The sequence below is a fragment of the Cherax quadricarinatus genome, chromosome 4 (genome assembly GCF_038502225.1).
Source record: "Cherax quadricarinatus isolate ZL_2023a chromosome 4, ASM3850222v1, whole genome shotgun sequence".
Classification (NCBI taxonomy): domain Eukaryota; kingdom Metazoa; phylum Arthropoda; class Malacostraca; order Decapoda; family Parastacidae; genus Cherax; species Cherax quadricarinatus.
In genome coordinates this window covers 13,743,555-13,769,693 of record NC_091295.1, presented here as the reverse complement: position 1 = coordinate 13,769,693, position 26,139 = coordinate 13,743,555, and the positions used below count along the sequence as shown (strand labels likewise).

The 26,139-nt window shown below is 50.7% G+C and overlaps 1 protein-coding gene across 1 annotated transcript in view; it reads right to left on the bottom strand.

Moving 5' to 3' along the window:
- Positions 1 to 530: 530 nt before the first annotated feature.
- LOC128684403 (uncharacterized) overlaps positions 531 to 26,139 on the bottom strand; it is a 251,874-nt gene continuing 226,265 nt past the window's right edge. Inside the window, exon 13 of the transcript XR_011393207.1 lies at positions 531 to 777. The gene's annotated coding sequence lies outside the window, so the exon portion shown is untranslated. The remainder of the gene's footprint in view (positions 778 to 26,139) is intronic.

The following is a 26,139-nucleotide window of genomic DNA, read 5'->3' as shown; positions in this document are numbered from 1 at the left end:
ACACCAGTGTTCTTACCATCAACACCAGTGTTCCTACCATCAACACCAGTTTTCCTACCATTAACACCAGTGTTCTTACCATCAACACCAGTGTTCCTACCATCAACACCAGTGTTTCTACCATCAACACCAGTGTTCTTACCATCAACACCAGTGTTCCTACCATCAACACCAGTATCTCTACCATCAACACCAGTGTCCCTACCATCAACACCAGTGTTCTTACCATCAACACCAGTGTTCCTACCATCAACACCAGTGTTCTTACCATCAACACCAGTGTTCCTACCATCAACACCAGTTTTCCTACCATCAACACCAGTGTTCTTACCATCAACACCAGTGTTCCTACCATCAACACCAGTGTTTCTACCATCAACACCAGTGTTCTTACCATCAACACCAGTGTTCCTACCATCAACACCAGTATCTCTACCATCAACACCAGTGTTCCTACCATCAACACCAGTGTTCCTACCATCAACACTTACCTTCACTACTCAGTGATACCAAAGTGCTCAGCAGCATTAGTCTTCATGGCCTCGATGTGCACTTGTACTTTTCCTCGTGCACGTCTTCTCGTGCACGTCTCCTCGTGCACGTCTTCTCGTGCACGTCTTCTCGTGCGCGTCTCCTCGTGCACGTCTCCTCGTGCACGTCTCCTCGTGCACGTCTCGTGCACGTCTCCTCGTGCACGTCTCCTCGTGCACGTCTCCTCGTGCACGTCTTCTCGTGCACTTCTCTCCTACTCTTTGACCCTTAGGGATCATACAGCGTCTGTAGAATGGGATTCAATGAGATTTGAACTCTGGTAGTACATATATTGTCAAGACATTGGCAACATATATACTGTGAGCAGTTCTCACCTAGCTTGAATGACCAATATTTTCCTACTGTCGCGCAGAATACCCAGAACTCAGCACTCGCTACCTTCCCAGTTCCGGCTTATAATGACAGGTCAAAGTAAGTTTTTTTTAGGCTCAGGTACACACAGGTACAATTATCATACATAGTGTAAATTACCAAGGATAACCCCAAAAAAAGTCACTGACTGTGGCTGTAGATGGTGTACAGTGAGAGATGGTCGAAGATGGTAAACAGTGAGATGTGGTCGTGGATGAACAGCGAGAGTTCGTCATGGATAGTGAACAGCGAGAGGTGGTCGTGGATGAACAGCGAGAGTTCGTCATGGATAGTGAACAGCGAGAGGTGGTCGTGGATGAACAGCGAGAGTTCGTCATGGATAGTGAACAGCGAGAGGTGGTCGTGGATGAACAGCGAGAGTTCGTCATGGATAGTGAACAGCGAGAGGTGGTTGTGGATGGTGAATAGCGAGATGTGGTCGTGGATGGTGAACAGTGAGATGTGGTCGTGGATGGTGAACAGTGAAAGGTGGTCGTGGATGGTGAACAGTGAGGTGTGGCCTTGGATGGTGAACAGTGAGATGTGGTCGTGGATGGTGAACAGTGAGATGTGGTCGTGGATGGTGAACAGTGAGAGGTGGTCGGGGATAGTGAACAGTGAGTGGTGGTCGTGGATGGTGAACAGTAAGAGGTGGTCGTGGATGGTGAACAGCGAGAGGTGGTCGTGGATGGTGAACAGTAAGAGGTGATCGTAGATGGTGAACAGTGAGATGTGGTCGTGGATGAACAGCGAGAGGTGGTCATGGATAGCGAACAGCGAGAGGTGGTCGTGGGTGAACAGTGAGAGGTGGTCGTGGGTGGTGAACAGTGAGAGGTGGTCATGGATGGTGAACACTGAGAGGTGGTCATGGATGGTGAACAGTGAGAGGTGGTCGTGGATAGTGAACAGTGAGAGGTGATCGTGGATAGTGAGCAGTGAGTGGTGGTCGTGGATGGTGAACAGTGAGAGGTGGTCGTGGATAGAGAACAGTGAGGGGTGGTAGTGGATAGTGAACAACGAGAGGTGGTCGTGGATGGTGAACAGTGAGGTGGTCGTGGATGGTGAACATTGAAAGGTGGTCGTGGATGGGGAATAGTGAGAGGTGGTTGTGGGTGGTGAACAGTGAGAGGTGGTCGTGGATGCGAACAGTGAGAGGTGGTCGTGGATGGTGAACAGTGAGAGGTGGTCGTGGATGGTGAACAGTGAGAGGTGGTCGTGGATAGTGAAAAGTGAGAGGTGGTCGTGGGTGGTGAACAGTGAGAGGTGGTCGTGGATGGTGAACAGTGAGAGGTGGTCGTGGATGGTGAACAGCGAGAGATGGTCGTGGATAGCGAACAACAAGAGGTGGTCGTGGATGGTGAACAGTGAGAGGTGGTCGTGGGTGGTGAACAGTGAGAGGTGGTCGTTGATGGTGAAGTGAGATGTGGTCGTGGATGGTGAACAGTGAGATGTGGTCGTGGATGGTGAACAGCGAGAGGTGGTTGTGGAGGGTGAACAGTGAGAGGTGGTCGTGCATGGTGAATAGTGAGAGGTGGTTGTGGGTGGTGAACAGTGAGAGGTGGTCGTGGATGGTGAACAGTGAGAGGTGGTCGTGGATGGTGAACAGTGAGAGGTGGCCGTTGATTGTGAACAGTGAGAGGTGGTCGTGGATAGTGAACAGTGAGAGGTGGTCATGGATGGTGAACAGTGAGAGGTGGTCGTGGATGGTGAACAGTGAGAGGTGGTCGTGGATGGTAAACAGTGAGAGGTGGTCGTGGATGAACAGTGAGAGGTGGTCGAGGATGGTGAACAGCGAGAGGTGGTCGTGGTTAGTGAACAACGAGAGGTGGTAGTGGGTAGTGAACAACGAGAGGTGGTCGTGGACAGTGAACAGTGAGAGGTGGTCGTGGATAGTGAACAGTGAGAGGTGGTCGTGGATGGTGAACAGTGAGAGGTGGTCGTGGATGGTGAACAGTGAGAGGTGGTCATGGATAGTGAATAGTAAGAAGTGATCATAGATAGTGAACAGTGAGTGGTGGTCGTAGATGGTGAACAGTGAGATGTGGTCGTGGATTGTGAACAGTGAGAGGTGGTATTGGATGGTGAACAGTGAGATGTGGTCGTGGATGGTGAACAGTGAGAGGTGGTCGTTGATGAAGTGAGATGTGGTCGTGAATGGTGAACAGTGAGAGGTGGTCGTGGATGGTGAACAGTGAGAGGTGGTCGTGGACGGTGAACAATGAGAGATGGTCGTGGATGGTGAACAGCGAGAGGTGGTCGTGGATGGTGAACAGTTAGATGTGGTCGTGGATGGTGAACAGTGAGATGTGGTCGTGGATGGTGAACAGTGAGAGGCGATCGTGGATGGTGAACAATGAGAGGTGGTCGTGGATGGTGAAGTAAGACGTGGTCGTGGATGGTGAACAGTGAGATGTGGTCGTGGATGGTGAACAGTGAGATGTGGTCGTGGATGGTGAACAGTGAGAGGTGATCGTGGATGGTGAACAGTGAGAGGTGGTCGTGGATGGTGAACAGTGAGAGGTGGTCGTTGATGAAGTGAGATGTGGTCGTGAATGGTGAACAGTGAGAGGTGGTCGTGGATGGTGAACAGTGAGAGGTGGTCATGGATAGTGAATAGTGAGAAGTGATCATAGATAGTGAACAGTGAGTGGTGGTCGTAGATGGTGAACAGTGAGATGTGGTAGTGGATGGTGAACAGTGAGAGGTGGTCGTGGATGGTGAACAGTGAGAGGTGGTCGTGGAAAGTGAACAGTGAGAGGTGGTCATGGATAGTGAATAGTGAGAAGTGATCATAGATAGTGAACAGTGAGTGGTGGTCGTAGATGGTGAACAGTGAGAGGTGGTCGTGGATGGTGAACAGTGAGAGGTGGTCGTGGATGGTGAACAGTGAGAGGTGGTCGTGGATGGTGAACAGTGAGAGGTGGCCGTTGATTGTGAACAGTGAGAGGTGGTCGTGGATAGTGAACAGTGAGAGGTGGTCGTGGATGGTGAACAGTGAGAGGTGGTCATGGATGGTGAACAGTGAGAGGTGGTCGTGGATGGTGAACAGTGAGAGGTGGTCGTGGATGGTGAACAGTGAGAGGTGGTCGTGGATGAACAGTGAGAGGTGGTCGTGGATGGTGAACAGTGAGAGGTGGTCGTGGATGGTGAACAGTGAGTGGTGGTCGTGGATGGTGAACAGTGAGATGTGGTAGTGGATTGTGAACAGTAAGAGGTGGTAGTGGATGGTGAACAGTGAGATGTGGTCGTGGATGGTGAACAGTGAGAGGTGGTCGTTGATGAAGTGAAATGTGGTCGTGAATGGGGAACAGTGAGAGGTGGTCGTGGATGGTGAACAGTGAGAGGTGGTCGTGGATGGTGAAGAGAGAGGTTGTCGTGGATGGTGAACAGTGAGAGGTGGTCGTGGATAGTGAACAGTGAGAGGTGGTCGTGGATGGTGAACAGTGAGAGGTGGTCGTGGATGGTGAACAGTGAGAGGTAGTCATGGATAGTGAATAGTGAGAAGTGATCATAGATAGTGAACAGTGAGTGGTGGTCGTAGATGGTGAACAGTGAGATGTGGTCGTGGATTGTGAACAGTGAGAGGTGGTATTGGACGGTGAACAGTGAGATGTGGTCGTGGATGGTGAACAGTGAGAGGTGATCGTGGATGATGAACAGTGAGAGGTGATCGTGGATGGTGAACAGTGAGAGGTGATCGTGGATGGTGAACAGTGAGAGGTGATCGTGGATGGTGAACAGTGAGAGGTGGTCGTGGATGGTGAACAGTGAGAGGTGGTCGTGGATGTTGAACAGTGAGAGGTGGTCGTGGATGTTGAACAGTGAGAGGTGGTCGTGGATGGTGAACAGTGAGAGGTGATCGTGGATGGTGAACAGTGAGAGGTGATCGTGGATGGTGAACAGTGAGAGGTGATCGTGGATGGTGACAGTGAGAGGTGGTCATGGATAGTGAATAGTGAGAAGTGATCACAGATAGTGAACAGTGAGTGGTGGTCGTAGATGGTGAACAGTGAGAGGTGGTCGTGGATGGTGAACAGTGAGAGGTGGTCGTGGATGGTGAACAGTGCGAGGTGGTCGTGGATGGTGAACAGTGAGAGGTGGTAGTGGATAGAGAACAGTGAGAGGTGGTCGTGGATGGTGAACAGGGAGAGGTGGTCGTGGATAGTGAACAGTGAGAGGTGGTCATGGATAGTGAATAGTGAGAAGTGATCATAGATAGTGAACAGTGAGTGGTGGTCGTAGATGGTGAACAGTGAGATGTAGTCATGGATTGTGAACAGTGAGAGGTGGTATTGGATGGTGAACAGTGAGATGTGGTCGTGGATGGTGAACAGTGAGAGGTGGTCGTGGATGGTGAACAGTGAGAGGTGGTCGTGGACGGTGAACAGTGAGAGGTGGTCGTGGATGGTGAACAGCGAGAGGTGGTCGTGGATGGTGAACAGTTAGATGTGGTCGTGGATGGTGAACAGTGAGATGTGGTCGTGGATGGTGAACAGTGAGTGGTGATCGTGGATGGTGAACAGTGAGAGGTGATCGTGGATGGTGAACAGTGAGAGGTGATCGTGGATGGTGAACAGTGAGAGGTGATCGTGGATGGTGAACAGTGAGAGGTGGTCGTGGATGGTGAACAGTGAGAGGTGGTCGTGGATGGTGAACAGTGAGAGGTGGTCGTGGATGGTGAACAGTGAGAGGTGGTTGTGGATGGTGAACAGTGAGATGTGGTCGTGGATGGTGAACAGTGAGAGGTGATCTTGGATATTGAACAGTGAGAGGTGATCGTGGATTGTGAACAGTGAGAGGTGATCGTGGATGGTGAACAGTGAGAGGTGATCGTGGATGGTGAACAGTGAGAGGTGATCGTGGATGATGAACAGTGAGAGGTGGTCGTGGATGGTGAACAGTGAAAGGTGGTCGTGGATGGTGAACAGTGAGAGGTGGTCGTGGATGGTGAACAGTGAGAGGTGGTCGTGGATGGTGAAGTAAGACGTGGTCGTGGATGGTGAACAGTGAGATGTGGTCGTGGATGGTGAACAGTGAGAGGTGATCGTGGATGATGAACAGTGAGAGGTGGTCGTGGATTGTGAACAGTGAGAGGTGATCGTGGATGGTGAACAGTGAGAGGTGATCGTGGATGGTGAACAGTGAGAGGTGATCGTGGATTGTGAACAGTGAGAGGTGATCGTGGATGGTGAACAGTGAGAGGTGATCGTGGATGGTGAACAGTGAGAGGTGATCGTGGATGGTGAACAGTGAGAGGTGGTCGTGGAAGACAGAAAACAAGATCCGGGAGGGAAGTATGAGCGTCTCGGGGACTAGGATGTATATGCCCAGACGCACGTACGCATGCACATGTGCGCACGCACTGTTGATAGAGGCCAGGAATTGAGACATGACCCGAACAAACACAAGTTATTGAGCAGAAACTGGGATATATGCCAGATAACAAAATGAACCAAAATAATTATGTTAAAGATGAAAAGAAAAGAGCTTAACTGGAGATGACAGTGTGTAGAGCTGAACACAACAGCTCAAGGTGTTCTCTGGAATCTGGGACGACACTACAAAGATGAAGTATAAGGAAAGCCAACGAAAACTTAAGAATATCCTCACACCAGAGGTTGAACTGAAGAACCTACTGAGGGAGGTGGATACTTAAAAGTAATGGTGCCTGATAAGCATCATGGACACTGTGCCCCCAGCAAAAATCTTCAGAAGAGTAATGAAAACGGGATAAATACCAGAAACAATTCAAATTCAAAGTTTATTCTCTATAAGGATTACAATGCTGAGTTTACAGAATTTGGTTATTGAGTGGTTTACATGTAGTAAAATACTAATTACAGAGTGTACCACTAGAACACCTAGCATGGCTAGGCATTTCGGGCAGACTTAGATTAATTCTCAAATTTAAGTAAGTAAGTAAGTAAATTTATTCAGGTATACACAAATACAGTTACATAGAATTATCATACATAGCAGCATATGTGTAGAGAACCTAGGATAACCCAAAAAAGTCAGACAGAGTGACTTATGAGGTAAGTTGGTATTATGGCTAAGTGACTAAATACTAGTTTGTGAGTTTAGCAATGTGAATGCTTTTGTTTTGGCACAATACATAGTTTCAGTATTGGAGTATCACAGGCCAACTTATGACTAGTTAGGATTCATTATTTTAAGATCGAGATTGATATTTCTGTTTATGGTCAAATGGGCGAGTGAGTGTAAGTGTGAACCACCAGGTGGTATTCGTGTAATTAGTTGACGGGGTGTATCAGGGAGATAAGATGTTTTCTAATGGTAGTTTTGAAGGTGATGAATGTGTCTGCAGTTCTAGAGTTTTCAGGTCGGGTGTTCCAGATTTTAGGGCCTTTGACATACATTGATTTTTTGTAAAGGTTTAGTCGGACACGGGGAATGTCATAGAGATGTTTGTGTCTGGTGTTATGCCTGTGGGTTCTGTCACAACTATCAAGAAAGCGTTTTAGGTCAAGGTTAATATTGGAATTTAAGGTCCTGTAGATGTAGATTGCACAGTAGTAAGTGTGGATGTACTGAACAGGGAGTAAGTTTAGATCTATGATGAGTGGGGGGGGGGTGTTGCCAGGGATGGGATTTAGTGATTATTCTTACTTCGGCTTTTTGTTGGGTTATTACTGGCTTTAGGTGTGTTGCTGCAGTTGATCCCCAACCACAAATAGCATAGGTGAGGTATGGATAAATGAGTGGTATAGTGTGAGAAGGGCATTTTGCGGCACGTAGTATCATATCTTGGAGAGGATCCTAACCATTTTGGATACTTTTTTTGGTTGTGTTGGATATGGGTGCTGAAATTCAGGTTGTTGTCGAGGTATATGCCTAGCAATTTGCCCTCATTATGTCTGGCAATTAGAGTGTTGTCGATCTTAATGTTAATTTGCGCAACTCCTGCTCTGCTACCAAACATAATATAGTAGGTTTTGTCAGTGTTAAGCATAAGTTTATTGGCTGTCATCCAAGTCGATATTTTGATCAGCCCCTCGTTAACAATGGTGTTGAGGGTGGCAAGATTAGGGTGAGAGATGACGTAAGTCGTGTCTTCAGCAAAGAGAATGGGGTTCAGGTGTTGGGATACGTTTGGAAGATCATTGATGTATATGATGAAGAGCAGGGGACCAAGGACACTTCCCTGCGGAACTCCAGTATCAAGTGGCCGTGTTGTTGATGCTGTGTCTTTAATGGTGACATACTGATACCTATTAGTAAGGTAAGATTTGAAATGTGCAAGCGCATGGCCTCTTATACCATAATGGTCAAGTTTGTGGAGTAGGATGTCGTGGTCTACTGTGTCAAAAGCTTTTCTTAGGTCAATAAAAATTCCTAGTGGATATTCCTTATTTTCCAATGCTGTGTAAAGCAGATCTAGCATTTTTATGATTGCATTATTAGTGCTTTTATTTTTCCTGAATTCAAACTGGCAGGGGTTGAGTATGTTTTGTGCCGTTATAAATGATTATAGTCTCCTGTGCACGAGTTTCTCAAAGATTTTGGATAGCAATGGTAAGTTTGATATTGGCCTATAGTTGTTTAAATCTGTAGGGTCACCACCTTTATGTATTGGTGTAACCCTTGCCATCTTGAGTAGTTTCGGGAAGGTGCTAGTTTCTAGTGACTTGTTAAAAAGTAATGAAATAGCATGCGAAAGGACATGGGCCGCTCTCTTGTACAATAATGGTGGGACATGAGACAGATTCCCTGAGTTATTTTTAAGTGACTTAATAATCTCGGTGACTTCCGTGGGCTCAGTTGGTGCAAGATAGAAGGAATTTGGGAATGGTGAAGCTGGAGATGCTGTCCTGGGAGACAGTAATGGTGAAGCTGGAGATGCTGTCCTGGGAGACAGTAATGGTGAAGCTGGAGGTGCTGTCCTGGGAGACAGTAATGGTGAAGCTGGAGATGCTGTCCTGGGAGACAGTAATGGTGAAGCTGGAGATTTTGTCCAGGTAGTCGGGAATTATACGCAGGAAGGAATACATATAAATGACCTCATAGGGGACAGGAGCCATAGTAGGGAAACAAGTGTAGTCAAAGATAAGATAAAATCAATATTGCAAACTAGAAATACCGCAGGAAATAGCAAACAAGAGGACCCCACTAGCAATAGTGAGGATATATTACCAAAAACAACTGGTGGGAGCTCCATTGTTGGTGCTAGGGAGGATAGAAGTAAGACAGGGAAACATGCACCAACAGCGAATACAGTCACAGAAACCCAAGGCAAACGGAAACCAAGCCTGTGCACATACTATGCACTCGGTATCTGCTGGCATGGGAAATCTGGAAAAACAGATGGGACGTGCAACTATGACCATCCTAGAAAATGCCATGCCCATATGACAACAGGAAAATGCAAACTCCCTTCCTGTAAGCTTTTTCACCCTGAACTGTGTACCTCTTCAGTACAGGAAAGACTGTGCTATAACTTAAATTGCCAGGCATACCATCTAAAGGGGACAAAAAGATACAAAACATCCAGGCCATGGGAAAACCTGGGTAGCCACAGCCACTCAAAAGGGAGAGGATTTTTAGTGACAGGAAGGAAAAAAACTGGCAGGAAATGGCAGAAATCGTACACCAAATCCAGTCATTCCTGGAGTGGAACCACAGTCGATGGCCTCCACTCCAATCCAACAGATACAGATACTAACGCCGGAAAAAAAATCCCCCACCAGTACCAACAATACCACCAGTCCGATAACATTCTTCTTGGCAAATATACAGGGTCTAAAGCCAGCAACAAACAACAAAATACCTTTCATCCGTGGACTGCTTGCAGAGGCAAAGGCAATGTTCGTGGCTTTCACTGAGACCCACATAAAGGATCACTTGGACAACGAAATATGGATCCCAGGTTACAACCTATACAGATGTGACAGAGTGAACAGGCAAAAGGGTGGGGTTGGCCTGTACATTGCAGAGTCACTTGTTTGCACAGAACTGCTTAATGCCTCAAATGATGTAGTGGAAGTTTTAGCAGTAAAGGTCGAGAACCAAAACCTAGTCATTGTGGTAGTCTACAAGCCTCCGGATGCAACATCCCAGCAATTCCAGGAACAGCTGTTAAAAATTGACCACTGTCTGGAAAATCTTCCAGCTCCTGCACCCAACATCTTGCTCCTGGGGGATTTCAACTTAAGGCACCTAAAATGGAGGAATATAGCAAATAATATTGTTGCAGTAATAACATCAGGAGGCAGCTCTGATGAAAACTCACACTCACGCGAGCTTTCAAATCTCTGCACAAAATTCAATTTAAACCAGCAAATAATAGAGCCTACTAGACTGGAGAATACACTAGACCTCATCTTCACTAACAATGATGAGCTGATAAGAAATGTCACCATATCAAAAACAATATACTCAGATCACAACATAATTCAGGTTCAGTCATGAATGCGCGGAGCCCCAGACCGACATAATGAGATTAGTCACGAGGGAGCATTCACCAAATTCAACTTCAATAACAAAAACATAAAGTGGGACCAAGTAAACCAAGTCCTAACCGATATAAGCTGGGAAGATATACTAAGCAACACAGACCCCAACTTATGCCTAGAACAGATTAACTCGGTGGCACTCGATGTATGCACAAGGCTTATTCCTCTAAGAAAAAGGAGGAGTAGATGTAAAATAGAAAGAGACAGGCGCTCCCTTTACAGGCGACGGAAAAGAATAACAGAGCGGCTAAAAGAGGTCAATATATCTGAAATGCGTAGGGAGACACTGGTCAGAGAAATAGCAAGCATCGAACTTAAGCTAAAAGAATCCTTTAGGAGTCAGGAATCGCGGGAAGAACTAAAAGCCATAAATGAAATCGAAAGAAACCCAAAGTATTTCTTCTCCTATGCCAAATCAAAATCGAGAACAACGTCCAGTATTGGGCCCCTACTTTAACAAGATGGGTCCTACACAGATGACAGCAAGGAAATGAGTGAGCTACTCAAGTCCCAATATGACTCAGTTTTTAGCAAGCCGCTAACCAGACTGAGAGTCGAAGATCAAAATGAATTTTTTATGAGAGAGCCACAAAATTTGATTAACACAAGCCTATCCGATGTTATCCTGACGCCAAACGACTTCGAACAGGCGATAAATGACATGCCCATGCACTCTGCCCCAGGGCCAGACTCATGGAACCTGTGTTCATCAAGAACTGCAAGAAGCCCCTATCACGAGCCTTTTCCATCCTATGGAGAGGGAGCATGGACATGGGGGTCATCCCACAGTTACTAAAAACAACAGACATAGCCCCACTCCACAAAGGGGGCAGTAAAGCAACAGCAAAGAACTACAGACCAATAGAACTAACATCCCATATCATAAAAATCTTTGAAAGGGTCCTAAGAAGCAAGATCACCACCCATCTAGAAACCCATCAGTTACACAACCCAGGGCAACATGGGTTTAGAACAGGTCGCTCCTGTCTGTCTCAACTATTGGATCACTACGACAAGGTCCTAAATGCACTAGAAGACAAAAAGAATGCAGATGTAATATATACAGACTTTGCAAAAGCCTTCGACAAGTGTGACCATGGCGTAATAGCGCACAAAATGCGTGCTAAAGGAATAACAGGAAAAGTCGGTCGATGGATTTATAATTTCCTCACTAACAGAACACAGAGAGTAGTCATCAACAGAGTAAAGTCCGAGGCAGCTACGGTGAAAAGCTCTGTTCCACATGGCACAGTACTCGCTCCCATCTTGTTCCTCATCCTCATATCCGACATAGACAAGGATGTCAGCCACAGCACCGTGTCTTCCTTTGCAGATGACACCCGAATCTGCATGACAGTGTCTTCCATTGCAGACACTGCAAAGCTCCAGGCGGACATCAACCAAATCTTTCAGTGGGCTGCAGAAAACAATATGAAGTTCAACGATGAGAAATTTCAATTACTTAGATATGGTAAACATGAGGAAATTAAATCTTCATCAGAGTACAAAACAAATTCTGGCCACAAAATAGAGCGAAACACCAACGTCAAAGACCTGGGAGTGATCATGTCGGAGGATCTCACCTTCAAGGACCATAACATTGTATCAATCGCATCTGCTAGAAAAATGACAGGATGGATAATGAGAACCTTCAAAACTGGGGAATCCAAGCCCATGATGACACTCTTCAGGTCACTTGTTCTATCTAGGCTGGAATATTGCTGCACACTAACAGCACCTTTTAAGGCATGTGAAATTGCCGACCTAGAAAATGTACAGAGAACTTTCATGGCGCGCATAACGGAGATAAAACACCTCAATTATTGGGAGCGCTTGAGGTTCATAAACCTGTATTCCCTGGAACGCAGGAGGGAGAGATACATGATTATATACACCTGGAAAATCCTAGAGGGACTAGTACCGAACTTGCACACGAAAATCACTCACTACGAAAGCAAGACTTGGCAGACGATGCACCATCCCCCCAATGAAAAGCAGGGGTGTCACTAGCACGTTAAGAGACCATACAATAAGTGTCAGGGGCCCGAGACTGTTCAACTGCCTCCCAGCACACATAAGGGGGATTACCAACAGACCCCTGGCAGTCTTCAAGCTGGCACTGGACAAGCACCTAGTCAGTTCCTGATCAGCCGGGCTGTGGCTCGTACGTTGGTTTGCGTGCAGCCAGCAGCAACAGCCTGGTTGATCAGGCTCTGATCCACCAGGAGGCCTGGTCACAGACCGGGCCGCGGGGGCGTTGACCCCCGGAACTCTCTCCAGGTAAACTCCAGGCTAGGTAGTCCCCGGCATGGGCATTGGTAAGTGGGATTTTATTGGCGAGATTAGATCCTATGGTTGAGAAGAAGTCGTTTATCTTGTTAGCTGTGTCAGTGGGATGCAGTGGTGTTTATTAGGTTTAGTTACGACAATATTCTTGGGTTTTTTTCAGTTTGTGGGTCCCTAGAATCTGAGAGAGTGTTTTCCAGGTCTTTTTTATATCTCCTCTTGTGTCAGTGAATCTGCTGGAGTAGTATAGTTGTCTGGCTTTCTTTATTACTTTGGTGAGAACTGATGAATAGTGTTTAAGAATATCTTTGTGTATTAAGCCCTGTCTATAGTGCTTTTCATATTGGTGTTTCTTACCAATGGATTTCAGAATGGTGCTGGTTAGCCATGGGCAACCAAGCCGTTTGTTTGTGATCTGTTTCGTTTTTATAGGACAGAATCTGTTTGGCTACAGTTTCTCGATTTATAGGCCCCCAAACCTTCATGGGGAGTATGGTAAGCTGTTATGGGACGAAATTCAAAGGCATCTAGATATGAAAATGTTTTGTGTTAATGGGAGATTTTAACTTTAGGCAAACTGATTGGAACAATACGAGAGGAAATCTCGAGTCTAGTGACTTTCTTGACACAGTTCAGGATTGCTTTTTAGAACAGTTTGTGACAGAACCAACTAGAGTAAACAATCTGCTTGACTTGGTTCTTGCCAACAAAGACTCACTAATTAATAATCTTGAGGTTAATGATGAGCTTGGGGAAAGTGATCATAAATCACTTAATTTCAATATATCATGGAATTACCCAGATAACTGCATTCAAATCTGTCCCAGACTTTTGCTTGGCCAATTTCATGGGACTGAGAAATTACCTGGGTGGGCTAAGTTGGAATGTCCGGACTATGGGTCAGGGAGGTGATCTTGGTTGCCAATATAACATTTTTCAGAGCATAGTTCTAGCTGCCCAGACAACTTCTGTTCCAAGTAGGGAAATTAGATCTAACAAAAATGATCCCAAATGAATGAACAATAGATTAAAACATCTCATTGGTCAAAAGAGAGGCATATATAGGTGTATCAAAAGAGGGGATGGGCAATTAAGAAATCAATATATTCATTAGAGAGAGAAATAAAAAAAAGAATAAGAAAAGCAAAAAGGGATTATGAGGCTAAGGTCGCAAGAGATTCGAAGACTAACCCAAAAGGGTTCTTTCAGGTATACAGAAGTAAGATTAGGGACAAGATAGGCCCACTTAAGAGTAACTCAGGTCAGATCACTAACAGTGATAAGGATATGTGTGAAATTTTCAATATTTACTTCCTCTCAGTTTTTACCTGAGAAAATACTAGCGAAATTCCTGAAATAATAGATTATGTAGAACAGGACGATAATAAACTACACACGATTGCTGTAACTAGTGACATGATCCTCAGACAAATAGACATTAAAACCTAACAAATCCCCAGGCCCTGATGAACTGTTTGCAAGGGTGTTAACCCCTTTACTGTCGCAACCCCAAATCCTGAGGTGTCTCCTGGTGTGGAAAAATTAAAAAAAAAATTCTTATGAAATGACAGAGAATCTTTTCCCGATGGTAATGACACCAAAAGAACGAAATATGATGGAAAACTGATGGAATTATGCTCTCACATAAGAACATAAGAAAGGAGGAACACTGCAGGAGGTCTGTTGGCCCATACTAGGCAGGTCCTTTACAATTCATCCCACTAACAAAACATTTGCCCAACCCAATTTTCAATGCCACCCAAGAAATAAGCTCTGATGTGAAAGTCCCACTCAAATCCAACCCCTCCCACTCATGTACTTATCCAACCTAAATTTGAAACTACCCAAAGTCCCAGCCTCAATAACCCAACTAGGTAGACTGTTCCACTCATCAACTACCCTATTTCCAAACCAATACTTTCCTATGTCCTTTCTAAATCTAAACTTATCTAATTTAAATCCATTAATGCGGGTTCTCTCTTGGAGAGAGATCCTCAAGACCTTATTAATATCCCCTTTATTAATACCTATCTTCCACTTATACACTTCGATCAGGTCTCCACTCATTCTTCGTCTAACAAGTGAATGTAACTTAAGAGTCTTCAATCTTTCTTCATAAGGAAGATTTCTAATGCTATGTATTAATTTAGTCATCCACTGCCTCAACCACTGCCTCAACCGCTGCCTCAACCGCTGCCTCAACCGCTGCCTCAACCGCTGCCTCAACCGCTCCCTCAACCGCTGCCTCAACCGCTGCCTCAACCACTGCCTCAACCACTGCCTCAATCGCTGCCTCAACCGCTGCCTCAACCACTGCCTCAACCGCTGCCTCAACCACTGCCTCAACCACTGCCTCAACCACTGCCTCAACCACTGCCTCAACCACTGCCTCAACCACTGCCTCAACCACTGCCTCAACCCGCTGCCTCAACCCGCTGCCTCAACCCGCTGCCTCAACCCGCTGCCTCAACCACTGCCTCAACCACTGCCTCAACCACTGCCTCAACCACTGCCTCAACCACTGCCTCAACCACTGCCTCAAAGACTGCCTCAACCGCTGCCTCAACCGCTGCCTCAACCGCTGCCTCAACCGCTGCCTCAACCGCTGCCTCAACCGCTGCCTCAACCGCTGCCTCAACCACTGCCTCAACCACTGCCTCAACCACTGCCTCACCCACTGCCTCAACCGCTGCCTCAACCGCTGCCTCAACCGCTGCCTCAACCGCTGCCTCAACCGCTGCCTCAACCACTGCCTCAACCTCTGCCTCAACCACTGCCTCACCCACTGCCTCAACCGCTGCCTCAACCGCTGCCTCAACCGCTGCCTCACCCGCTGCCTCAACCGCTGCCTCAACCGCTGCCTCAACCGCTGCGTCACCCACTGCCTAAACCGCTACCTCAACCACTGCCTCAACCACTGCCTCAACCACTGCCTCAACCACTGCCTCAACCACTGCCTCAACCATTGCCTCAACCACTGCCTCAACCACTGCCTCAACCACTGCCTCAACCACTGCCTCAACCACTGCCTCAACCATTGCCTCAACCACTGCCTCAATCACTGCCTCAATCACTGCCTCAACCACTGCCTCAACCACTGCCTCAACCACTGCCTCAACCACTGCCTCAACCACTGCCTCAACTGCTGCCTCAACCACTGCCTCAACCACTTCCTCAATCACTGCCTCAATCACTGCCTCAACCACTGCCTCACCCACTGCCTCAACCACTGCCTCAACCACTGCCTCAACCACTTCCTCAATCACTGCCTCAACCACTGCCTCAACCACTGCCTCAACCACTGCCTCAACCACTTCCTCAATCACTGCCTCAACCACTGCCTCAACCACTGCCTCAACCACTGCCTCAACCACTTCCTCAATCACTGCCTCAACCACTGCCTCAACCGCTGCCTCACCCACTGCCTCAACCGCTGCCTCAACCGCTGCCTCAACCGCTGCCTCAACCGCTGCCTCAACCGCTGCCTCACCCGCTGCCTCAACCGCTGCCTCAACCGCTGCCTCAACCGCTGCGTCACCCACTGCCTAAACCGCTGCCTCAACCACTGCCTCAACCACTGCCTCAACCACTGCCTCAACCACTGCCTCAACCACTGCCTCAACCATTGCCTCAACCACTGCCTCAACCACTGCCTCAACCACTGCCTCAACCACTGCCTCAACCACTGCCTCAACCACTGCCTCAACCACTGACTCAACCACTGACTCAACCACTGACTCAACCACTGACTCAACCACTGACTCAACCACTGACTCAACCACTGACTCAACCACTGCCTCACCCACTGCCTGAACCACTCCCTCACCCACTGCCTCAACCACTGCCTCAACCACTGCCTCACCCACTGCCTCAACCACTGCCTCAACCACTGCCTCACCCACTGCCTGAACCACTGCCTCACCCACTCCCTCAACCACTGCCTCACTGCAACTGCTGCCTCAACCACTGCCTCAACCACTGCCTCACCCACTGCCTCAACCACTGCCTCAATCACTGCCTCAACTGCTGCCTCAACTGCTGCCTCACCCACTGCCTCAACCGCTGCCTCAACCCGCTGCCTCAACCCGCTGCCTCAACCGCTGCCTCAACCGCTGCCTCAACCGCTGCCTCAACCACTGCCTCAACCACTGCCTCAACCACTGCCTCAACCACTGCCTCAACCACTGCCTCACCCACTGCCTCACCCACTGCCTCACCCACTGCCTCAACCACTGCTTCCACTGCCTCACCCGCTGCCTCACCCGCTGCCTCAACCGCTGCCTCAACCGCTGCCTCAACCGCTGCCTCAACCGCTGCCTCAACCGCTGCCTCAACCGCTGCCTCAGCCACGGCCTCAACCACGGCCTCAACCACGGCCTCAACCACGGCCTCAACCACGGCCTCAACCACGGCCTCAACCACTGCCTCAACCACTGCCTCAACAACTGCCTCAACAACTGCCTCACCCACTGCCTCAACCACTGCCTCAACCACTGCCTCAACCACTTCCTCAATCACTGCCTCAACCACTGCCTCAACCACTGCCTCAACCACTGCCTCAACCACTTCCTCAATCACTGCCTCAACCACTGCCTCAACCGCTGCCTCACCCACTGCCTCAACCGCTGCCTCAACCCCTGCCTCAACCCCTGCCTCAACCCCTGCCTCAACCCCTGCCTCAACCGCTGCCTCAACCGCTGCCTCAACCACTGCCTCACCCACTTCCTCAACCACTGCCTCAACCACTGCCTGAACCACTGCCTCACCCACTGCCTCACCCACTGCCTCAACCACTGCCTCAACCACTGCCTCAACCACTGCCTCACCCACTGCCTCACCCACTGCCTCACCCACTGCCTCAACCGCTACCTCAACCGCTGCCTCAACCACTGCCTCACCCACTGCCTCACCCACTGCCTCACCCACTGCCTCACCCACTGCCTCACCCACTGCCTCAACCACTGCCTCAACTGTTGCCTCACCCACTGCCTCAACTGCTTCCTCAACCACTGCCTCACCCACTGCCTCAACCGCTGCTCACCCACTGTCTCAACCGCTGCCTCACGCACTGCCTCAACCACTGCCTCAACTGCTGCCTCAACTGCTGCCTCAACTGCTGCCTCAACCGCTGCCTCAACCACTGCCTCAACTGCTGCCTCAACCACTGCCTCACCCACTGCCTCGACCGCTGCCTCAACCACTGCCTCAACCGCTGCCTCACCCACTGCCTCGACCGCTGCCTCAACCACTGCCTCAACAGCTGCCTCAACCACTGCCTCAACTGCTGCCTCAACCGCTGCCTCACCCACTGCCTCGACCGCTGCCTCAACCGCTGCCTCAACCGCTGCCTCAACCGCTGCCTCAACCGCTGCCTCAACCACTGCTTCAACCACTGCCTCAACCACTGCCTCACCCACTGCCTCAACTGCTGCCTCAACCGCTGCCTCAACCACTGCCTCAACCACTGCCCCAACCACTGCCTCAACTGCTGCCTCAACCGCTGCCTCAACCGCTGCCTCAACCGCTGCCTCAACCGCTGCCTCAACCGCTGCCTCAACCGCTGCCTCAACCGCTGCCTCAACCACTGCCTCAACCACTGCCTCAACCACTGCCTCAACCACTGCCTCAACCACTGCCTCAACCACTGCCTCAACCACTGCCTCAACCACTGCCTCAACCACTGCCTCACCCACTGCCTCACCCACTGCCTCAACCACTGCCTCAACCACTGCCTCACCCACTGCCTCACCCACTGCCTCAACCACTGCCTCACCCACTGCCTGAACCACTGCCTCACCCACTGCCTCAACCACTGCCTCAACCACTGCCTCAACCACTGCCTCAACCACTGCCTCAACCACTGACTCAACCACTGACTCAACCACTGCCTCAACCACTGCCTCAACCACTGCCTCAACCACTGCCTCAACCACTGCCTGAACTACTGCCTGAACCACTGCCTCACCCACTGCCTCAACCACTGCCTCAACCACTGCCTCAACCACTACCTCAACCACTGCCTCACCCACTGCCTCACCCACTGCCTCACCCACTGCCTCAACCACTGCCTCACCCGCTGCCTCAACCACTGCCTCAACCACTGCCTCAATCACTGCCTCAATCACTGCCTCAACCACTGCCTCAACCACTGCCTCACCCACTGCCTGAACCACTGCCTCAACCACTGCCTGAACCACTGCCTCACCCACTGCCTCAACCACTGCCTCAACCACTGCCTCACCCACTGCCTCACCCACTGCCTCAACCACTGCCTCAACCACTGCCTCAACCACTGCCTCAACCGCTGCCTCAACCACTGCCTCAACCACTGCCTCAACCACTGCCTCAACCACTGCCTCAACCACTGCCTCACCCACTGCCTGTTATAAAAAACGCGATTCTAAAAGCTTAGAGATCTCCAGTGAATACTAGAAAGGACTGCCCTTCTAGCATCCAGCCTGTTACTGGGTTTTCGTAACAAGTAGTCAGTATCCTTGTCCAATTATCCATTAAAATTCAGTATGGTTCAATAGTGCTTTAGGATTACAACTGGTAGGCTACTAACTAGAGAAATTAAAATTTAATAAATTTATTAAACTATAAGTTGTCTAGAGGTATATTATCAAATTAAATTAAATCACAGCAATCAAAATAAAATCAATCTCTCGAGTTCAATATTATTGTGCTGAAAGCACATATCACATTTATAATTCTTAAGTACCGTCAGGTACATTAACATTTAATAAGATATTACAAATATGTACAAGTGTGAGTATGCGTGTAAGTGCTCTTAAGTAGTTAGCTATGTCTCAAGACTCGAATAAGACTTAAACAAGTGACTGACAAAGTCCTCAAATAAACTAACTTCTTGACCGACTGGCAACCCGAACAGTCTGCTTGAACAACAAAGAATGCTAAGCCCAATAGCAATGCAATATGCGACTGCGACACAATCAGGATCAAGGAGATAATATAACGACACTAAGTAGGGACCATCAGCAGATCCTCCACAAAAGTTACAAAACTCCCATAATACTGAATCTACGTTCAGCATAGGAAAAACGCGACTGTGACAATACACAGAAACCAGTACAAAATTAGGCCAGAAGCTATAGCTAAGGACCTGAGATGTTCAGAGTGTCTAAGCGACACACAACCTCAGTACAACGTCGAAAATCACTAAGTCTATACAATGTTCTGTGAACAGAGTTCTACAGAACTAACAAGAATAATGAGACAGACAATCTTGACTGCCTCAACATTGCTGCCTCACCCACTGCCTCAACCACTGCCTCAACTGCTGCCTCACCCACTGCCTCAATCACTGCCTCAACCACTGCCTCAACCACTGCCTCAACTGCTGCCTCAACCCTCACCCACTGCCTCACCCACTGCCTCAACCACTGCCTCAACTGTTGCCTCACCCACTGCCTCAACTGCTGCCTCAACCACTGCCTCACCCACTGCCTCTACCACTCACCCACTGCCTCTACCACTGCCTCACCCACTGCCTCACCCACTGCCTCAACCACTGCCTCACCCACTGCCTCTACCACTGCCTCAACTGCTGCCTCACCCACTGCCTCTACCACTGCCTCACCCACTGCCTCACCCACTGCCTCTACCACTGCCTCACCCACTGCCTCTACCACTGCCTCAACCACTGCCTCAACAACTGCCTCAACCACTGCCTCAACCACTGCCTCAACCACTGCCTCACCCACTGCCTCACCCACTGCCTCAACCACAGCCTCAACCACAGCCTCAACCACTTCCGCAATCACTGCCTCAACCGCTGCCTCAACCACTGCCTCAACCACTGCCTCAACCACTGCCTCAACCACTGCCTCAACCACTGCCTCAACCACTGCCTCAACCACTGCCTCAACTGCTGCCTCAACCACTGCCTCAACCACTGCCTCAACCACTGCCTCAACCACTGCCTCAACCACTGCCTCACCCACTGCCTCAACCACTGCCTCACCCACTGCCTCAACCACTGCCTCAACTGCTGCCTCACCCACTGCCTCACCCACTGCCTCACCCACTGCCTCACCCACTGCCTCAACCACTGCCTCAACCACTGCCTCAACCACTGCCTCAACCACTGCCTCAACCACTGCCTCAACTGCTGCCTCAACCACTGCCTCAACCACTGCCTCAACCACTGCCTCACCCACTGCCTCACCCACTGCCTCACCCACTGCCTCAACCACTGCCTCAACTGCTGCCTCACCCACTGCCTCACCCACTGCCTCAACCACTGCCTCAACCACTGCCTCACCCACTGCCTCACCCACTGCCTCAACCACTGCCTCAACCACTGCCTCAACCACTGCCTCACCCACTGCCTCACTGCCTCAACCACTGCCTCAACCACTGCCTCACCCACCCACTGCCTCAACCACTGCCTCAACCACTGCCTCAACCGCTGCCTCAAACACTGCCTCAACCACTGCCTCAACCACTGCCTCAACCACTGCCTCAACCGCTGCCTCACCCACTGCCTCACCCACTGCCTCAACCACTGCCTCAACCACTGCCTCAACCGCTGCCTCAACCACTGCCTCAATTGCTGCCTTGCCCACTGCCTCAACCACTGCCTCACCCACTGCCTCAACCACTGCCTCACCCACTGCCTCAACTGCTGTCTCACCCACTGCCTCACCCACTGCCTCAACTGCTGTCTCACCCACTGCCTCAACTGCTGTCTCACCCACTGCCTCAACTGCTGTCTCACCCACTGCCTCAACTGCTGTCTCACCCACTGCCTCACCCACTGCCTCACCCACTGCCTCACCCACTGCCTCAACCACTGCCTCAACCACTGCCTCACCCACTGCCTCAACCACTGCCTCAACCACTGCCTCAACCACTGCCTCAACCACTGCCTCACCCACTGCCTCACCCACTGCCTCAACCACTGCCTCAACCACTGCCTCAACCACTGCCTCAACCACTGCCTCACCCACTGCCTCAACCACTGCCTCAACCACTGCCTCAACCACTGCCTCACCCACTGCCTCAACCACTGCCTCACCCACTGCCTCAACCACTGCCTCACCCACTGCCTCAACCACTGCCTCAACCACTGCCTCAACCACTGCCTCAACCACTGCCTCAACCACTGCCTCAACCACTGCCTCAACCACTGCCTCACCCACTGCCTCAACCACTGCCTCACCCACTGCCTCAACCACTGCCTCAACCACTGCCTCACCCACTGCCTCAACCACTGCCTCACCCACTGCCTCACCCACTGCCTCAACCACTGCCTCACCCACTGCCTCAACCACTGCCTCAACCACTGCCTCACCCACTGCCTCACCCACTGCCTCACCCACTGCCTCAACCACTGCCTCAACCACTGCCTCAACCACTGCCTCACCCACTGCCTCACCCACTGCCTCAACCACTGCCTCAACCACTGCCTCACCCACTGCCTCAACCACTGCCTCACCCACTGCCTCACCCACTGCCTCACCCACTGCCTCAACCACTGCCTCACCCACTGCCTCAACCACTGCCTCACCCACTGCCTCAACCACTGCCTCACCCACTGCCTCAACCACTGCCTCACCCACTGCCTCACCCACTGCCTCACCCACTGCCTCACCCACTGCCTCAACCACTGCCTCACCCACTGCCTCACCCACTGCCTCACCCACTGCCTCACCCACTGCCTCACCCACTGCCTCACCCACTGCCTCAACTGCTGCCTCGCCCACTGCCTCACCCACTACCTCACCCACTGCCTCAACCACTGCCTCAACCACTGCCTCAACCACTGCCTCAACCACTGCCTCACCCACTGCCTCACCCACTGCCTCACCCACTGCCTCAACCACTGCCTCACCCACTGCCTCAACTGCTGTCTCACCCACTGCCTCACCCACTGCCTCACCCACTGCCTCACCCACTGCCTCAACTGCTGTCTCACCCACTGCCTCACCCACTGCCTCAACTGCTGTCTCACCCACTGCCTCACCCACTGCCTCACCCACTGCCTCACCCACTGCCTCACCCACTGCCTCAACCACTGCCTCAACCACTGCCTCAACCACTGCCTCAACCACTGCCTCGCCCACTGCCTCACCCACTGCCTCAACTGCTGCCTCACCCACTGCCTCAACTGCTGTCTCACCCACTGCCTCACCCACTGCCTCAACTGCTGCCTCACCCACTGCCTCAACTGCTGCCTCAACCACTGCCTCAACCACTGCCTCAACCACTGCCTCACCCACTGCTTCAACCACTGCCTCAACTGCTGCCTCAACCACTGCCTCACCCACTGCCTCAACCACTGCCTCAACCACTGCCTCACCCACTGCCTCAACCACTGCCTCACCCACTGCCTCACCCACTGCCTCAACCACTGCCTCACCCACTGCCTCAACTGCTGCCTCGCCCACTGCCTCACCCACTGCCTCAACTGCTGCCTTGCCCACTGCCTCAACTGCTGCCTCGCCCACTGCTTCAACCACTGCCTCAACTGCTGTCTCACCCACTGCCTCACCCACTACCTCACCCACTGCCTCAACCACTGCCTCAACTGCTGTCTCACCCACTGCTTCACCCACAGCCTCAACCACAACCACTGCCTCACCCACTGCCTCACCCACTGCCTCACCCACTGCCTCACCCACTGCCTCAACCACTGCCTCAACCACTGCCTCACCCACTGCCTCACCCACTGCCTCAACCACTGCCTCAACCACTGCCTCAACCACTGCCTCAACCACTGCCTCAACCACTGCCTCACCCACTGCCTCAACCACTGCCTCACCCACTGCCTCAACCACTGCCTCAACCACTGCCTCACCCACTGCCTCACCCACTGCCTCAACCACTGCCTCACCCACTGCCTCACCCACTGCCTCACCCACTGCCTCACCCACTGCCTCAACCACTGCCTCAACCACTGCCTCAACTGCTGCCTCACCCACTGCCTCACCCACTGCCTCACCCACTGCCTCAACCACTGCCTCACTGCCTCACCCACTGCCTCAACCACTGCCTCAACCACTGCCTCACCCACTGCCTCAACCACTGCCTCAACCACTGCCTCACCCACTGCCTCAACCACTGCCTCAACCACTGCCTCAACCACTGCCTCACCCACTGCCTCAACCACTGCCTCAACCACTGCCTCAACCACTGCCTCACCCACTGCCTCAACCACTGCCTCAACCACTGCCTCAACCACTGCCTCAACCACTGCCTCAACCACTGCCTCACCCACTGCCTCAACCACTGCCTCAACCACTGCCTCAACCGCTGCCTCAACCACTGCCTCAACCGCTGCCTCAACCACTGCCTCAACCACTGCCTGAACTACTGCCTGAACCACTGCCTCACCCACTGCCTCAACCACTGCCTCAACCACTGCCTCAACCACTGCCTCAACCGCTGCCTCAACCACTGCCTCAACCACTGCCTCAACCACTGCCTCAACCGCTGCCTCAACCACTGCCTCAACCACTGCCTCAACCACTGCCTCAACCACTTCAACCACTGCCTCAACCACTGCCTCAACCACTGCCTCAACCACTGCCTCAATCACTGCCTCAATCACTGCCTCACCCACTGCCTCACCCACTGCCTCAACCACTGCCTCAACCACTGCCTCAACCACTGCCTCAACCACTGCCTCAACCACTGCCTCACCCACTGCCTCAACCACTGCCTCAACCACTGCCTCAACCACTGCCTCAACCACTGCCTCACCCACTGCCTCAACCACTGCCTCACCCACTGCCTCACCCACTGCCTCAACCACTGCCTCAACCGCTGCCTCACCCACTGCCTCAACCGCTGCCTCAACCACTGCCTCAACCACTGCCTCACCCACTGCCTCAACCACTGCCTCACCCACTGCCTCACCCACTGCCTCAACCACTGCCTCACCCACGACCTCACCTCCACTGCCTCACATCCACTGCCTCAAGTAGTCCACTGCCTCAACTGGTAGGCTACTACTGCTATAAGTTGTCTTAAATCACAGCAATCAAAATAAAATCAATCTCTCGAGTTCAATATTATTGTGCTGAAAGCACATATCACATTTATAATTCTTAAGTACTGTCAGGTACATTAACATTTAATAAGATATTACAAATATGTACAAGTGTGAGTATGCGTGTAAGTGCTCTTAAGTAGTTAGCTATGTCTCAAGACTCGAATAAGACTTAAACAAGTGACTGACAAAGTCCTCAAATAAACTAACTTCTTGACCGACTGGCAACCCGAACAGTCTGCTTGAACAACAAAGAATGCTAAGCCCAATAGCAATGCAATATGCGACTGCGACACAATCAGGATCAAGGAGATAATATAACGACACTAAGTAGGGACCATCAGCAGATCCTCCACAAAAGTTACAAAACTCCCATAATACTGAATCTACGTTCAGCATAGGAAAAACGCGACTGTGACAATACACAGAAACCAGTACAAAATTAGGCCAGAAGCTATAGCTAAGGACCTGAGATGTTCAGAGTGTCTAAGCGACACACAACCTCAGTACAACGTCGAAAATCACTAAGTCTATACAATGTTCTGTGAACAGAGTTCTACAGAACTAACAAGAATAATGAGACAGACAATCTGTCCAACCACCAAGCGAGTCTCCAGCAAACTGAATACTTCACGAGAGGTGAGGACACCCCCCCCTCGATCACGTGATAGCTACGTGGACAACTGCAGCTCAGAGGCCGGCAGTATAACGAGCGACAAGCGATAATTACAGTAGTTTGACAATCAAGACTAACTGAGCACATATTATATACATCCTAACATAAGCTACGTCAAATAAGAATATAAGGCAATACATTTGCGATTTAGCTATTATCGCAAATATAAGCAATATAAAATTAAATGAAAAGATAATATACATTATATATACATAATAATCATTGTAACCCATTCAGGGGTTGCAACACTGCCTCAACCACTGCCTCACCCACTGCCTCAACCACTACCTCAATCGCTGCCTGAGCCACTGCCTCAACCGCTGCCTCAACTGCTGCCTCAACCGCTGCCTCAACCGCTGCCTCACCCACTGCCTCACCCGCTGCCTCAACCACTGCCTCAACTGTTGCCTCACCCACTGCCTCAACTGCTTCCTCAACCACTGCCTCTCCCACTGCCTCACCCACTGCCTCAACCGCTGCTCACCCACTGTCTCAACCGCTGCCTCACCCACTGCTTCACCCACTGTCTCAACCGCTGCCTCACGCACTGCCTCAACCGCTGCCTCAACTGCTGCCTCAACTGCTGCCTCAACCACTGTCTCACCCACTCCCTCAACCGCTGCTTCACCTACTGTCTCACCCACTGCCTCACTCACTGCCTCAACCGCTGCCTCAACCGCTGCCTCAACCACTGCCTCAACTGCTGCCTCAACCACTGCTTCAACCACTGCCTCACCCACTGCCTCGACCGCTGCCTCAACCGCTGCCTCAACCGCTGCCTCAAT